The sequence below is a fragment of the Panulirus ornatus genome, chromosome 48 (genome assembly GCF_036320965.1).
Source record: "Panulirus ornatus isolate Po-2019 chromosome 48, ASM3632096v1, whole genome shotgun sequence".
Lineage (NCBI taxonomy): Eukaryota > Metazoa > Arthropoda > Malacostraca > Decapoda > Palinuridae > Panulirus > Panulirus ornatus.
This window is the reverse complement of record NC_092271.1, coordinates 10,103,942-10,118,511: the sequence shown is the minus strand read 5'-3', so window position 1 is coordinate 10,118,511 and position 14,570 is coordinate 10,103,942. Positions and strand designations below refer to the sequence as shown.

The following is a 14,570-nucleotide window of genomic DNA, read 5'->3' as shown; positions in this document are numbered from 1 at the left end:
CCTGGTCTATGTTGGCAGGCCAGATTACGCCTATTTTGGTCTCTTACTCAGCTTTCTCCAGTATTTATTGTTTGAAAGACTGTCTTGAGATATCTATTAAGTGCTGAAAGTGTTTAGAAGGTAAAAAGTTTAGAATACATTCATAATAAAACTTGTTCGTAAAGCAAACATATAACTGGAATTGTCAGATTCTCCATAATTACGTATACTTCACAGGCCCGAATTTAACTTAATATGCCTTAGTATAGAAAAATACCAATTTCGGCCTAAGAAGAGAATCAATATGTGATAAGACTGGCTATTGAGGAAAATACTCGTAGTGCTAAAAGAAACATTACTTCAAAGTTTGAGGTTAGTGACATGATTCGGACCTGCACAACAGGTGTGGGGAGTCGGGTGGGTGAGTACCGTTTGGTTCTCTTGCTCTAAAATCAGACACCACCTCTCTTTCTCTACCCTTGCCTTATAATACATCTACTGTATTCACACTTGGAATTGTTTTACTTATACTCCAGTGCATGTTTTCCATTTTCATGAGCATCTCGTTCCCAATGATAGCTTTGCAGATTATCACAAATGGCGAACACCGGATTTTCTTCATGTTCTGAGTGTGGTGTATACATTGTAACTTTTTTTCATTTATTATGGGGAAAAATGGAACGTTATTTACACGGTTTATCTATGAACAGAAACAAGTGCCGGCTTTGAGGTTCCAAGGCGACTGATGAACCCGGCATCCATTTTCATTAAATTTTACATTACTTTTCTCATTGCTATCATTGCTTTCTAATTTCCATCAGGAGCTACTTACTTCTAAAGGAAATTAGAGGAATGAAATGTATGATCATAACTATATACTAGATGCTGTGAGATCTTAAAGTAGAACGCGTACTGTGAGGTAATAATCGACTGTTGTTGCCACCTCATAGAAAATAGGCATTTAAAGCCCAGATTTTGATATTCACTTATTTCGTACCGAGAGTTATGTAAGTACATCAAACAATGAAGTCACCAGTAAAATTAAATCGACAAAATAACAATGCAGACTTATTCGAGTAATGTTGAAGAATAAAGATATCAGTACGAATCAGAATGAAGTTCAAAAGAATATCAGTCATTAAATGAGTGTACAGAATACATTTATAGCAGTGATGACTGGAGAACAGGAAATGACAGCAGAGATTGTCGAATACTCCGCCGATAACTGCTTGGCAGGCGAGGTAGGCACCTCCCTTCCAAGATTCTATACTTCCATGTAAAAATAATAATGATTTCTCTCGAAGACCCCCTATAAAGACACTTGTAAGAAAATTATATATTTTTGTCATTGGACTTCGATCAATATTTATTTTACTGCTTCTGATTGTCGGCCAAAATTGCCTTCATTACCTCTTGGTGTTGATGCTCATTTGACAATCCAATCAGAGGAGCGACCTATGGTAAGTAAACAATGTACACACTCTTCATTTAATATTGGATTTTTTCTGAAAGTATATGTCAATTTATGAACATTTGTGTGTCATAAAAGAAAGTACTGCCGGAATTATATCTTAACGAATGCAATAATATCGTAACCTGATTGCTTTAGGAGTAATTGGTTGTGTAATGGTGAGAGGGTGGGGGCCGGGCCTTTATCAGTGTAGCTGACAGTTGATATCTTAGTCACCTCAGAGCTGGTCTCACGCTGTAAAGAAAGGTTAGTATTGCATTAAATTGGTTTACTTTTGATGAAAATTATTGATGTTAATTGTGTGTTCCTGGAGATTGGCTGATTTTACACAGCTAGGACATGTGAAATCGGTCAGGTGAAGGCCACTAACACCTTAATGTGGTAATAATTTGAAGATACGAAGATCAAAATAAACTTGTTTTGTAAAATGAATTAGGTAGGATGCTCTTAAAAAGATAAATATACAGTGTAGGCTTTTAGAGATTAGTATCTTCAGGTTTATTGCTCTGGGATCTTCAGACCAAAAAGTTTGGAGAATGTCCATCTTAGGCAAACCTTTGGTCGAATTGTAGGGGAAAATTGTAGTTTAGGGGTACATGTTTATTGTGATAGTAATGCTTTTATGATTATTATGTTTTAGATTTAATCACACATTTTTTTATTGTTATAAATACCAATAGATTTTTTTTTTTATATCGAAAGATCGTTTTTTGCCGAGAATAAGCAAAATCCCACACTTTGAGATACTTCTTTATAGTATCAACAATGATTCCATGAGAGTAGAACACATTATCCTTGAAAATGTATATCCATCTTTGAAAATATTACCCATGTTTGGATTAGATCCACTAGCTAGATTTTAGCTGTGAATACTAGATAATTGATCAGTTTAACTGCACTGCTGTTTCATGTTGAAAATAGATTAAATGAGATTTTTTTTGTCTAGACAAGTCCCTGGCACTACTGGAAAACAAATATGAAAGAATTAAAGACTTATCATGTTTTATATGAGGTGAACAGTTACAAGGCAAAATATGTGGTCTTAAAATCAGTTACTGTTTCACATTAAGGAATTGCATATATGTATGATGAACGTAAATAATGGATAAATGTCAGATACAGGTACATATTCCTAAGAATTTGATTGATATTTATGCAAAATATATATATATTTTCAGTTTTACCCCACAGTTTCCTTGCCTTTCATAACCCCCCATAGGAAGGGGTCTCAAAGAAGATTGAATATGTGATTAAGTGATTAATGGTCCTCCATAGGTATTTATGTCATCACAGCAAAGTAGGGAACCACCAAAAACAAAAGTACTCACTCCCAAAGCTGGTTTTGATGCAGAGCTAAGCTGGGCCATTACTGAATATCGTGGTTTTGTTGTGCAGTGCTAGTGTAGTGGGTAATATGAATTTAGCCCTGCTAGAGGAAATTGCTGCATTTCCTGGACTGAGAAACACATCCTGTGTAAGCAACTAAACAAATCTGTGTAGTTTAGAAAAGAGAATGGTAAGGGGGATTCTGATACAGGCATTCAAAATTATCAAAGGCTTCAACAAGTTGTGATATGATGATTTACATAGGGATAGGTTTGACTGATTTGACTCAGTAATGGTTGCACACTCGTAGGTGGACATTTTACCTTGAATGAGGCAAAGTACTTTTTCTTAAACAGGGATTTTAACATATGGAATGATTTACCAGTTAGAGTGGTCAAAAAGCAGTACCACATAACTTTAGGCATAGACTTGATAACGATTTTGTTTCAGATCCATGATTGAAATTATTTGCATTTCCTTAGTTACATGAAAAGTATATAAAATTTTTCTGTTTTTTATATGTACACATTCCTACCTATCCCAGATTGATCAGTGATTTACATATCTCCTCCACAATCAAAAATAGCCTCAAAGGGACCCAGTGGTCTGATGGTTTTTGAATTTCTTTGTATAAATTTTTAATACTTTATATAGTACATTGTTATTGCAGAAATACCTGCAAGGCATGATTTGAAACATTACAGTACTCATTTTTGGATGATATTATTGAAAGCTGTTTGGGAAATTATGGGGTTGATCAGTGTAAAGATAGATATTACATTTATATCAACAGCACTGATAAAACCTCACCCACTCTCATTTAGTCGCCAAAATGATGGTAGAGATATACCGCCATTATATTTTCTGCTTGTGATGGTACAGTCAATTGTTTGTTTACATCAGGTGCCATGTTAGAGTTGCATTTTCTTGAGCATGACTGATATATTTTGATTTGAATATTGATAATTAAGATAAATTATGACTGTTTGGGAGTTTATGTATGATTTTACATAGGTTCTATTGATGTATTATATTCAGTGCATAACTGGTACTGTACCCACTCCTACTGTAACCAGATATTCTCTATAAGCTACTTTTCCCATATGTAATACTGTATTACTCATTGAAATATAGCCCTCAAAATTAGTATTTCTGTAAGGTACTTAAAACATAAGACCCATTTCTAGTATCTGGTTTCAATATGGAGGTATATCAGGGAAAATGTAGGGTTAGTTGATATAAAAGAAGGGGATACACTTATGAAGCACTGGATCTGCAGATCCTGTAATAAACCAGTCAGGAGCTAGAGGAGAAATATGTTAATGTTGAAATCATACACTGCTAGGGATCACGTAGCTGCTCACTGTGTTTTCTGGATGTGGACTTGTGATGCTATCTAGGAGTGCTGAATCATAAGTTTTACTGGCATTTTTCTATCAGAATATTGTTGATATGCTACAAGTGTACCAAAGCACCTGATTTTATTTCAGTGAACCCCACTGGTTTTGATCAGTAAAACATAATGCTTCAATTCATGCTCTGCAAGTGTTACTGAACTTCCAAAAACACAACACAAGCATTGCAGAACTAAATCACTCGAAATTCTAAGCTAATAGTAATGTGGAGCTAATCTAAACAGTTACCTAGTTTATTGCTACATTGTATTTAATTTTTGAAACGAATAAAATCACATTATTGACAGTGTTATTCTACCTATGTAATGTAGTTAGAAGGAGTTGTAGAATATCATTCAGTAACTTAAGCCCCCCCCCCATACAGTGGGCAGGGCATTCAGGCAGAGGGAAATTTCAATGTAAAAAAGATTAAAAACATTATGAGCCTAGAAAACCTAACATTACTTAAGTGATGATATGGAAGGCAAACCTAGCAAATGTTATTACCTAGCATTTAGATGTAAAGATAATGAAACTCCTCTTTTAGGAGAGTAAAGTACCAAAGATAGGAAAATGATAAGAACTAACATACTTTGAATGAGTTTTGTAGATAGACCTTCTGCTAAATAGCTTACTTACTAAAGTTTTTGGCAACCATAAGAGGAAACAGTGAAGTGAACATCTCGACAGCAAGACTGTATAACTGTCGTATCATGCTGAAGATTTGTCATTCAAGTGATGTACACTGTCACTGTTTCGACATATAGAAGACGAGAAAAAATTCTTGTCCATTGACAAAAGTAAAAGTTTTCCTGATTGTAGCATTCTGTAATGATAATGTTTTTTTTTTTTTTTCATACTATTCGCTATTTCCCGCGATAGCGAGGTAGCATTAAGAACAGAGGACTGGGCCTTTGAGGGAATATCCTCACCTGGACCTCTTCTCTGTTCCTTCTTTTGGAAAAAAAAAAAAAAAAAAAGAGAGGGGAGGATTTCCAGCCCCCCGCTCCCTTCCCTTTTAGTCGCCTTCTACGACACGCAGGGAATACGTGGGAAGTATTCTTTCTCCCCTATCCCGCGAGGATGTGAGGCGTGTGTGCGTGTAGGAGGAGAGGAAGGTGATTGGTTCTCGGTGAATGTAGGTTTGCGGCAGGGGTGTGTGATGTCTCCATGAATGTTTGATTTGTTTATGGATGGGGTTGTTGGGGAGGTGAATGCAAGAGTTTTGGAGGGAGGGGCAAGTATGAAGTCTGTTGGGGATGGGAGAGCTTGGGAAGTGAGTCAGTTGTTGTTCGCTGATGATACAGCGCTGGTGGCTGGTTCATGTGAGAAACTGCAGAAGCTGGTGACTGAGTTTGGTAGGGTGTGTGAAGGAAGAAAGTTGGGAGTGGGTGTGAGTAAGAGCAAGGTTATTGGGTGCAGTGGGGTTGGGGGTCGGGTCAACTGGGAGGTGAGTTTGAGTGGAGAAAAACTGGAGGAAGTGAAGTGTTTTAGATGTCTGGGAGTGGATCTGGCAGCGGATGGAACCGTGGAAGCGGAAGTGGATCGTGGGGTGGGGGAGGGGGCGAAAATTCTGGGAGCCTTGGGGAATGTGTGGAAGTCGAGAACATTATCTCGGAGAGCAGGGGTGGGTATGTTTGAAGGAGTGGTGGTTCCAACAATGTTGTGTGGTTGCGAGGCGTGGACTGTGGATGGAGTTGTGCGCAGGAGGATGGATGTGCTGGAGGTGAGATGTTTGAGGACGGTGTGTGGTGTGAGGTGGTTTGATCGAGTAAGTGGCGTGGGGGTGGGAGAGATGTGTGGAAATGAAGGGAGCGTGGTTGAGAGAGCAGAGGAGGGTGTTTTGAAATGGTTTGGTCACGTGGAGAGAGTGAGTCAGGAGAGATTGACTAAGGGGATATGTGTGTCGGGGGTGGAGGGAGCGAGGAGAGGAGGGAGACCGAATTGGAGGTGGAAGGATGGAGTGAAAGGGATTTTGTGTGATCGGGGCCTGAACGTGCAGGAGGGTGAAGGGAGGGCGGGGAGTAGAGTGAGTTGGAGCGATGTGGTGTGCCGGGGTTGACGTGCTGTCAGTGGATTGAGTCAGGGCATGTGAAGCGTCTGGGGTAAACCATGGAAAGCTGTGTAGGTATGTATATTTGCGTGTGTGGACGTATGTATATACATGTGTATGGGGGTGGGTTGGGCCATTTCTTTCGTCTGTTTCCTTGCGCTACCTTGCAAACGCGGGAGACAGCGACAAAGCAAAAAAAAAAAAAAAATTAGTATTTTTACTTGTTGACAATTTGTTGGTACCTTTTGTCCTTAGTGTCTTGTTTGTCTGTGTGTGCACCTACCTACTCTAGTATGTTCAACAAACTAGTTATTAAGTAATGTAATGGAGGAAGTAAAGTGTTTTAGATATCAGGGAGTGGACCTGGCTGCAGATGGAACCATGGAAGCGGAAGTGAATCATAGGGTGGGGGAGGGGGCGAAAATCCTGGGAGCCTTGAAGAATGTGTGGAAGTCGAGAACATTATCTCGGAAAGCAAAAATGGCTATTTTTGAAGGAATAGTGGTTCCAACAATGTTGTATGGTTGTGAGGCATGAGCTATGGATAGAGTTGTGCACAGGAGGGTGGATGTGCTGGAAATGAGATGTTTGAGGACAATGTGTGGTGTGAGGTGGTTTGATTGAGTAAGTAATAATGGGGTAAGAGAGATGTGTGGAAATAAAAAGAGCGTGGTTGAGAGAGCAGAAGAGGGTGTTTTGAAATGGTTTGGGCACATGGAGAGAATGAGTGAGGAAAAATTGACCAAGAGGATATATGTGTCGGAGGTGGAGGGAACGAGGAGAAGTGGGAGACCAAATTGGAGGTGGAAAGATGGAGTGAAAAAGATTTTAAGTGATCGGGGCCTGAACATGCAGGAGGGTGAAAGGCGTGCAAGGAATAGAGTGAATTGGAACGATATTGTATACCAGGGTCGACGTGCTGTCAATGGATTGAATCAGGGCATATGAAGCGTGTGGGGTAAACCATGGAAAGTTGTGTGGGGCCTGGATGTGGAAAGGGAGCTGTGGTTTTGGGCATTATTGCATGACAGCTAGAGACTGAGTGTGAATGAATGTGGCCTTTGTTGTCTTTTCCTAGCGCTACCTCGCACACGAGGTGGGAGGGGGATGTTATTCCATGTGTGGCGAGGTGGCGATGGGAATGAATAAAGGCAGACAGTGTGAATTGTGTGCATGTGTATATATGTAGGTGTCTGTGTGTGTATATATATGTGTACATTGAGATGTATGGGTATGTATATTTGCGTGTGTGAACGTGTATGTATATACATGTGTATGGGGGTGGGTTGGGCCATTTCTTTCGTCTGTTTCCTTGTGCTACCTCGCAAACGCAGGAGACAGCGACAAAGCAAAATAATAAATAATATGTGATGTGTGACCAAAAAAGCTTCAAGAGCAGTGCAGGCTTGGAGCTGTAGGTGCCCCTGGATTGGGGTTTGTGGGATTACAGCTCCAAGACCCCTATCAAAAAGGGATCTTGGTCTTATACTGTAATAATGATAGTACTGTAATACATATATGTAATGTATATTTAACATATATATTAGTATTTTTACTGGCTGTGATAATTTGTTGATAACTCTCCTGCTTAAGTGTCTGTTTGTGTGTGCACCTACCTACACTAGTATGTTTGACAAACTAGTTATTAAGCTTCAGGACTTTGTCTATTACAGGTGTTAGTGTACTTTGCTGATGTGTAAACATAGGATAGTAAAACTAGCCATTTAGAAAGAGGTTCTGGTTCGTTTGAGGGATAAATTTAGGAGAAACTGCCTTCAGCTGTTTGCAAATGGTCAGTGGCTTTTGCACCATGATGACTATCCTCCCACACTGCTGTCTCCATTCAAGAATTATTAACTGAAGAGAAATTGTTGTACCACACCCTCTGTATTCACCCCATGTGATTCTTTTTTGTTCCCAGAGAGCAAAATGAGGCTGAAAAGTAGATACAGTAGTTCCAGCCATTGATAATAATGTGAAAGGGGAACTAGATCAGTTCACAGATGACTTCCAAAGGGAGATGACTATTTTAGGGTATTGCTTATAAGAATGCTGTATGTTCTCTGTCCTGTAAAATTATGGCTGAGTCTTAGAACGTTTTGATCACACCTTGTGTATGCTAATCTTAGAAATTACCAAGGCGATTGGCATGTTCATATGACAAATTATGAATGGCATGTTGGTAGCATGTTTTGTGTCTGTCTTTCCTTCATTTCCCATGCTATATTAATTTTCTAATCTGTTGTGTTTTGTTTGTGTTCTAGTTTTCTTTTTGGAGGTTTTAAGGGTATGGGCCCCAGACAGGATGAGATAAGAATGGTGTCATATTCATAAAATAGAAGCTGTAACATTGTTTTGAAAACCAGATGAGTGCCATCTTGGGGATGGATGTCAACTAGATAGTATTCTCCTCTTAGGTTCATTCCTATTGAGTGCAGATAACATATTTGTAGACTAAGTATTTCTCAGAACTCATTCCTAGTGGGAGGGGAGTGCCTTGTTCAGTGAAACTTGTTTTCTCATGGAAACTGGTTGGAAGCAACTTGTATACAAAGATTCCCATCAGTCAAGGTAGTTGGGTTGAGTCAATGGCCCATGCTATTTGGCAAGTCCAAAACCTTGACCAGTACATCATGATGTATTGGAGGGCTCAGGTCACCCAAAGGGCTTGAAAATTTAGGCAATCCATTGCTGGGCCAAAGTTCTTTTAAAATGGGGTTTATAGAGAGGATTTTTTTCTGGGGCATCTGTTGCTTTTGGTTTCTGTGCTTCTTTTTGTTGTTTTTTGATGCCAAAATTAAGATTGTGTAATGTCTTTTCCTAATGGCTTATTGGGATTGTGAGACAGGAGCTGAAACAAGAAGTAATTTAGGCATACCTTGTGCTGTTGAACACTTGTTAACTTATTTGAGCCGCTACTTAGAGCTCCTAATGAACTAAGAGTATCTTTTGGAAGCAAGATATCAAAATTCCGAAGTCACTGGCTTTCCCCAGGCAAGTATATTGATGATACACTAGTGAACCTTTTTGATGATAGATTGTTATTAAAGAGTAGTACAGGCCCTTCTCCATCATTCTTTCAAGAACCCAATGGATTTGATAGCCAGCCATCAGCACGCTTCTTAACGTTGCAGTGGTGGAATCTTGTCTTCAGGTAAGTTCACTTGACAAGAGAACTTGCACCTCATAGGTATCTCCTGTGTAGTTGATGACCTGTTTAGATTTGGGGGCATGAAGTTGCATAAATTTGCATCCAGAAAAGAATTAATTTGCAAGTGCTGTAACACAATAGTGCAAAAGTATAAGAAGTTCAAAATGTTGACATATATGCATTAGGCAAAGGCAAGTAGTATTAGAGGTTTTGCAAACCTATGTATGTATCTCATTCTGATGTCTGTTCCCTCTGGGAACTCCCTCAAGAAGGTAGCCGTGGCAAAAGTCTCCATAACTGGTGAACTCCAAGGCTGCTTTTTATTTAAGCTTTGCAAATTAATGAGTTCATTAAATTTTTTTTTCCCTATATTTAACTCAAGGTGGCACATTAGACAACGTGAGTGACTCATTTATTTGTGTTATAATGTAAAGATAAAATGGTTGTAAAAATTGCTAAGTGACAGAACAAGGGGGTGCAACCTCTTGATCTGTTGTAAAATTTGTTATATCTTTATATATGTGCTGATAAGGTTATTGTTTTTCATTTTCTGATGTTTCTTCTTGAAGGCCAGAAAAACAGTCATATAAAGACAAATAATTGAAACATTTTGAGGAATCGAGAAATAACTTAGAACTTTGTTTTCAGCATCATCTGCTTTGGAGAATTGTCACGTCAACAGATTGTGGCTGTGAAGTGCCTTTAAGGGAAGGATATTGAAATTGCAGAATTCTAAGGGATACGTAAACTATTGAGCTCTTTACTGGAAGTAGGACTGACTGTTTCTACACTTGCAGCAGTTGCAACACTTCCTTGTAAGGTAAGGATTTGGTTGATTGAAGTTAGATGTGGGAAGGTGAGGACAGTTCAGGCATAGGTATTATGCTAATACAGTATAGGGTAGACTAAGTTAGACTCAGGTTCATTATCCTGAAGAACTTGTTAGTGTTTGTGTATTTACTAGATGTACCCCATCTGAAACAACATCTGCTTGGCAGATATGAGTGACACTGTGTGTGTATTAGACCAGTAATGTGTACAATACTGCAAATGTTACAGGACCTGTTATACCCAAGAAATGAATTCAATTCTGAATACAATAAATGCTTAATCCTTAACTGTGCTACACTCGCCTTAAACTGTCAAACATGGAACATCACCACTTTTCATGACCTGTTGTCCTGCCAGATACTGGAGCTCTATAGAAGGGTTCCTTGGGCAAGAAAGTTAAGTAATTTTAGCATGCATTTTACCAAACCAAGTTACTTTAACATATTTTATTTTTTCTTTTAATCATTCTCCTCACATTTTCTTATATCTTTTATTGTTTTGTGAGATTTTAATTTCCTTTTCTGTGAAACTCAGACTGGTTTTCTTTAGTTAGGTAAAATTGATTTGTAGTGATAAAATAGCCATAGATATTATGTGAATTCTATATGGAATACAGTACTGTAAATTCAAGAAATTGGTTGAGAAATAGTATCTAAGAATATTTTTTTATTTATTATACTTTGTCGCTGTCTCCCGCGTTTGCGAGGTAGCGCAAGGAAACAGATGAAAGAAATGGCCCAACCCCCCCCCCCCCCATACACATGTATATACATACGTCCACACACGCAAATATACATACCTACACAGCTTTCCATGGTTTACCCCAGACGCTTCACATGCCTTGATTCAATCCACTGACAGCACGTCAACCCCGGTATACCACATTGCTCCAATTCACTCTATTCCTTGCCCTCCTTTCACCCTCCTGCATGTTCAGGCCCCGATCACACAAAATCTTTTTCACTCCATCTTTCCACCTCCAATTTGGTCTCCCTCTTCTCCTCGTTCCCTCCACCTCCGACACATATATCCTCTTGGTCAATCTTTCCTCACTCATCCTCTCCATGTGCCCAAACCACTTCAAAACACCCTCTTCTGCTCTCTCAACCACGCTCTTTTTATTTCCACACATCTCTCTTACCCTTACGTTACTCACTCGATCAAACCACCTCACACCACACATTGTCCTCAAACATCTCATTTCCAGCACATCCATCCTCCTGCGCACAACTCTATCCATAGCCCACGCCTTGCAACCATACAACATTGTTGGAACCACTATTCCTTGAAACATACCCATTTTTGCTTTCCGAGATAATGTTCTCGACTTCCACACATTCTTCAAGGCCCCCAGAATTTTCGCCCCCTCCCCCACCCTATGATCCACTTCCGCTTCCATGGTTCCATCCGCTGACAGATCCACTCCCAGATATCTAAAACACCTCACTTCCTCCAGTTTTTCTCCATTCAAACTCACCTCCCAATTGACTTGACCCTCAACCCTACTGTACCTAATAACCTTGCTCTTATTCACATTTACTCTTAACTTTCTTCTTCCACACACTTTACCAAACTCAGTCACCAGCTTCTGCAGTTTCTCACATGAATCAGCCACCAGCGCTGTATCATCAGCGAACAAGAAATGGTATTAAATTATGCAGTGGAGAATGATAATGGTAATGTGAAATACTGTTTATAGTCTGATGATTTTTTTCTAGGGATACTGTGGTATGAGTCCCATCTTGTTAGATTTTTCTCATTTATTAGGATGGAAATGGAACTATTATAGTATAAATTATCCATATTTCAAACATCAGATATTGTGATTGTTGATTTTTGTGTAAGAATAGATGAAAAATATTGATAAAATGGGTGCTTATTCAGAGTCTTTTTGACATTAAGGTCAAACTGGAGTCTTAAAATTCTAGGAAATCTGAGATGATGTAAAATCTTACTTTTCATCCTTCATTCACTATATCCTGTTCCTTCAAAATTGTTTGCAGGACATTGTGTTGTCCACCCTGCATCTATTTGTGTTAATCTGTCTTTCAGTGGACACATTTTTAGAAGAATGATAACTTGGGAACAGTACTGTGTAAAAACTTTATACTTACACCATAGGTAACCCTTGGGGAGATGGCAAAATGGTTAGATTTCAAGGCTGGTCCTTAAATGAATATGTGTATTAATGTGAAGATAGAGTATTTTTTTTTTTTTTTACAAGTGCTGTAACTCAGCAAAGAATGATGGGAAGTTCAAATTTATTATGAAATGTATTATGAAAAGGCAAATATCATGGCTTGCAAATGATATTTCTTTACATTTAGTTGGGAGTGACATTTGGGATCTTTATAGACTTACTCAAAGCATGGATCTATTCAGGTTTGGATAGAAAATTTGAAAACATGTATATCTTTATATGTATACATTATTATTATTATTTTTTATCCTTGATATCTGTTTCCCGCATCAGCAAGGTAGTGCCAGAAAACAGAGGAAGAATGGCCTATCCGTTCACACACACACACACACACACACACACACACACACACACACACGTTGTACAAAGGCAAAGGGGATAAAGGTGAGTGTTCAAATTACAGAGGTATAAGTTTGTTGAGTATTCCTGGGAAATTATATGGTAGGGTATTAATTGAGAGGGTAAAGGCATCACACTGGGGAAGAGCAGTGTGGTTTCAGAAGTAGTAGAGGTTGTATGGATCAGATGTTTGCTTTGAAGAATGTATGTGAGAAATACTTTCTATTTATGTGTAGCATTTATGGATATGGAGAAGGCATATGATAGAGTTGATAGAGATGCTTTGTGGAAGGTATAAAGAGTATCTGGTGTGAAGGATAAGTTGTTAGAAGCAGTGAAAAGTTTTTATCAAGGATGTAAGGCATGTGTACATGTAGTAAGAGAGGAAAGCGATTGGTTCTCAGTGAATGTAGGTTTGCGGCAGGGATGTGTGATGTCTCCATGATTGTTTGTGTGATGTCTCCATGATTGTTTAATTTGTTTATGGATGGGGTTGTTAGGGAGGTGAATGCAAGAGTTTTGGAAAGAGGGGCAAGTATGCAGTGTGTTGTGGATGAGAGAGCTTGGGAAGTGAATCAGTTGTTGTTTGCTGATGATACAGCGCTGGTGGCTGATTCACGTGAGAAACTGCAGAAGCTGGTGACTGAGTTTGGTAAAGTGTGTGAAAGAAGAAAGTTAAGAGTAAATGTGAATAAGAGCAAGGTTATTAGGTACAGTAGGGTTGAGGGACAAGTCAAATGGGAGGTAAGTTTGAATGGAGAAAAACTTGATGAAGTGTTTTAGATATCTGGGAGTGGATTTGGCAGCAGATGGAACCATGTAAGCGGAAGTGAATCATAGGGTGGGGGAGGGGGCGAAAATCCTGGGAGCCTTGAAGAATGTGTGAAAGTCAAGAACATTATCTCGGAAATCAAAAATGGGTATGTTTGAAGGAATAGTGGTTCCAACAATGTTGTATGGTTACGAGGCATGGCCTATGGAAAGAGTTGTGCGCAGGAGGGTGGATGTGCTGGAAATGAGATGTTTGAGGATAATATTTGGTGTGAGGTGGTTTGATCGCGTAAGTAATGTAAGGGTAAGAGAGATGTGTTGAAATAAAAAGAGCTTGGTTGAGAGAGCAGGAGAGGGTGTTTTGAAATGGTTTGGACACATGGAGAGAATGAGTGAGGAAAGATTGACCAAGAGGATATATGTGTCGGAGGTGGAGGGAGCGAGGAGAAGTGTGAGACCAAATTGGAGGTGGAGAGATTGAGTGAAAAAGATTTTGAGTGATCGGGGCCTGAACATGCAGCAGGGTGAAAGGCGGGCAAGGAATAGAGTGAATTGGATCGATGTGGTATACCAGGGTCGACGAGCTGTCAATGGATTGAATCAGGGCATGTGATATGTCTGGGGTAAACCATGTAAAGTTGTGTGGGGCCAGGATGTGGAAAGGGAGCTGTGGTTTCGGTGCATCATTACATGACAGCTAGAGACTGAGTGTGAACGAATGGGGCTTTTGTTGTCTTTTCCTAGAGCTACCTCGCACACATGAGGGGGGAAGGGGATGTTATTCCATGTGTGGCGAGGTGGCGATGGGAATAAATAAAGACAGACAGTATTAATTATGTACATGTGTATATATGTAGGTGTCTGTTTGTGTATATATATGTGTACATTGAGATGTATAGGTATGTATATTTGCATGTGTGGACGTGTATGTATATACATGTGTATGGGGGTGGGTTGGGCCATTTCTTTCGTCTGTTTCCTTGCGCTACCTCAGTGTGAATTGTATGCATGGGTATATATGTATGTGTCTGTGTGTGTATATATATGTGTACATT

At 39.2% G+C, this 14,570-nt stretch overlaps 1 protein-coding gene across 5 annotated transcripts in view; it reads left to right on the top strand.

Moving 5' to 3' along the window:
* The first annotated feature begins 1,199 nt into the window (after positions 1-1,199).
* The window catches only part of capt (adenylyl cyclase-associated protein 1), a 424,491-nt gene continuing 411,120 nt past the window's right edge, over positions 1,200-14,570 (top strand). Inside the window, exons 1-2 of one of the 5 annotated variants that reach the window (XM_071690544.1) lie at positions 1,200-1,439; positions 10,023-10,194. The gene's annotated coding sequence lies outside the window, so the exon portion shown is untranslated. Of the gene's footprint in view, positions 1,440-1,556; positions 1,697-10,022; positions 10,195-14,570 lie in introns of those variants that run through there. The other 4 variants (XM_071690536.1, XM_071690541.1, XM_071690537.1 and 1 more) reach the window with 4 other exon arrangements.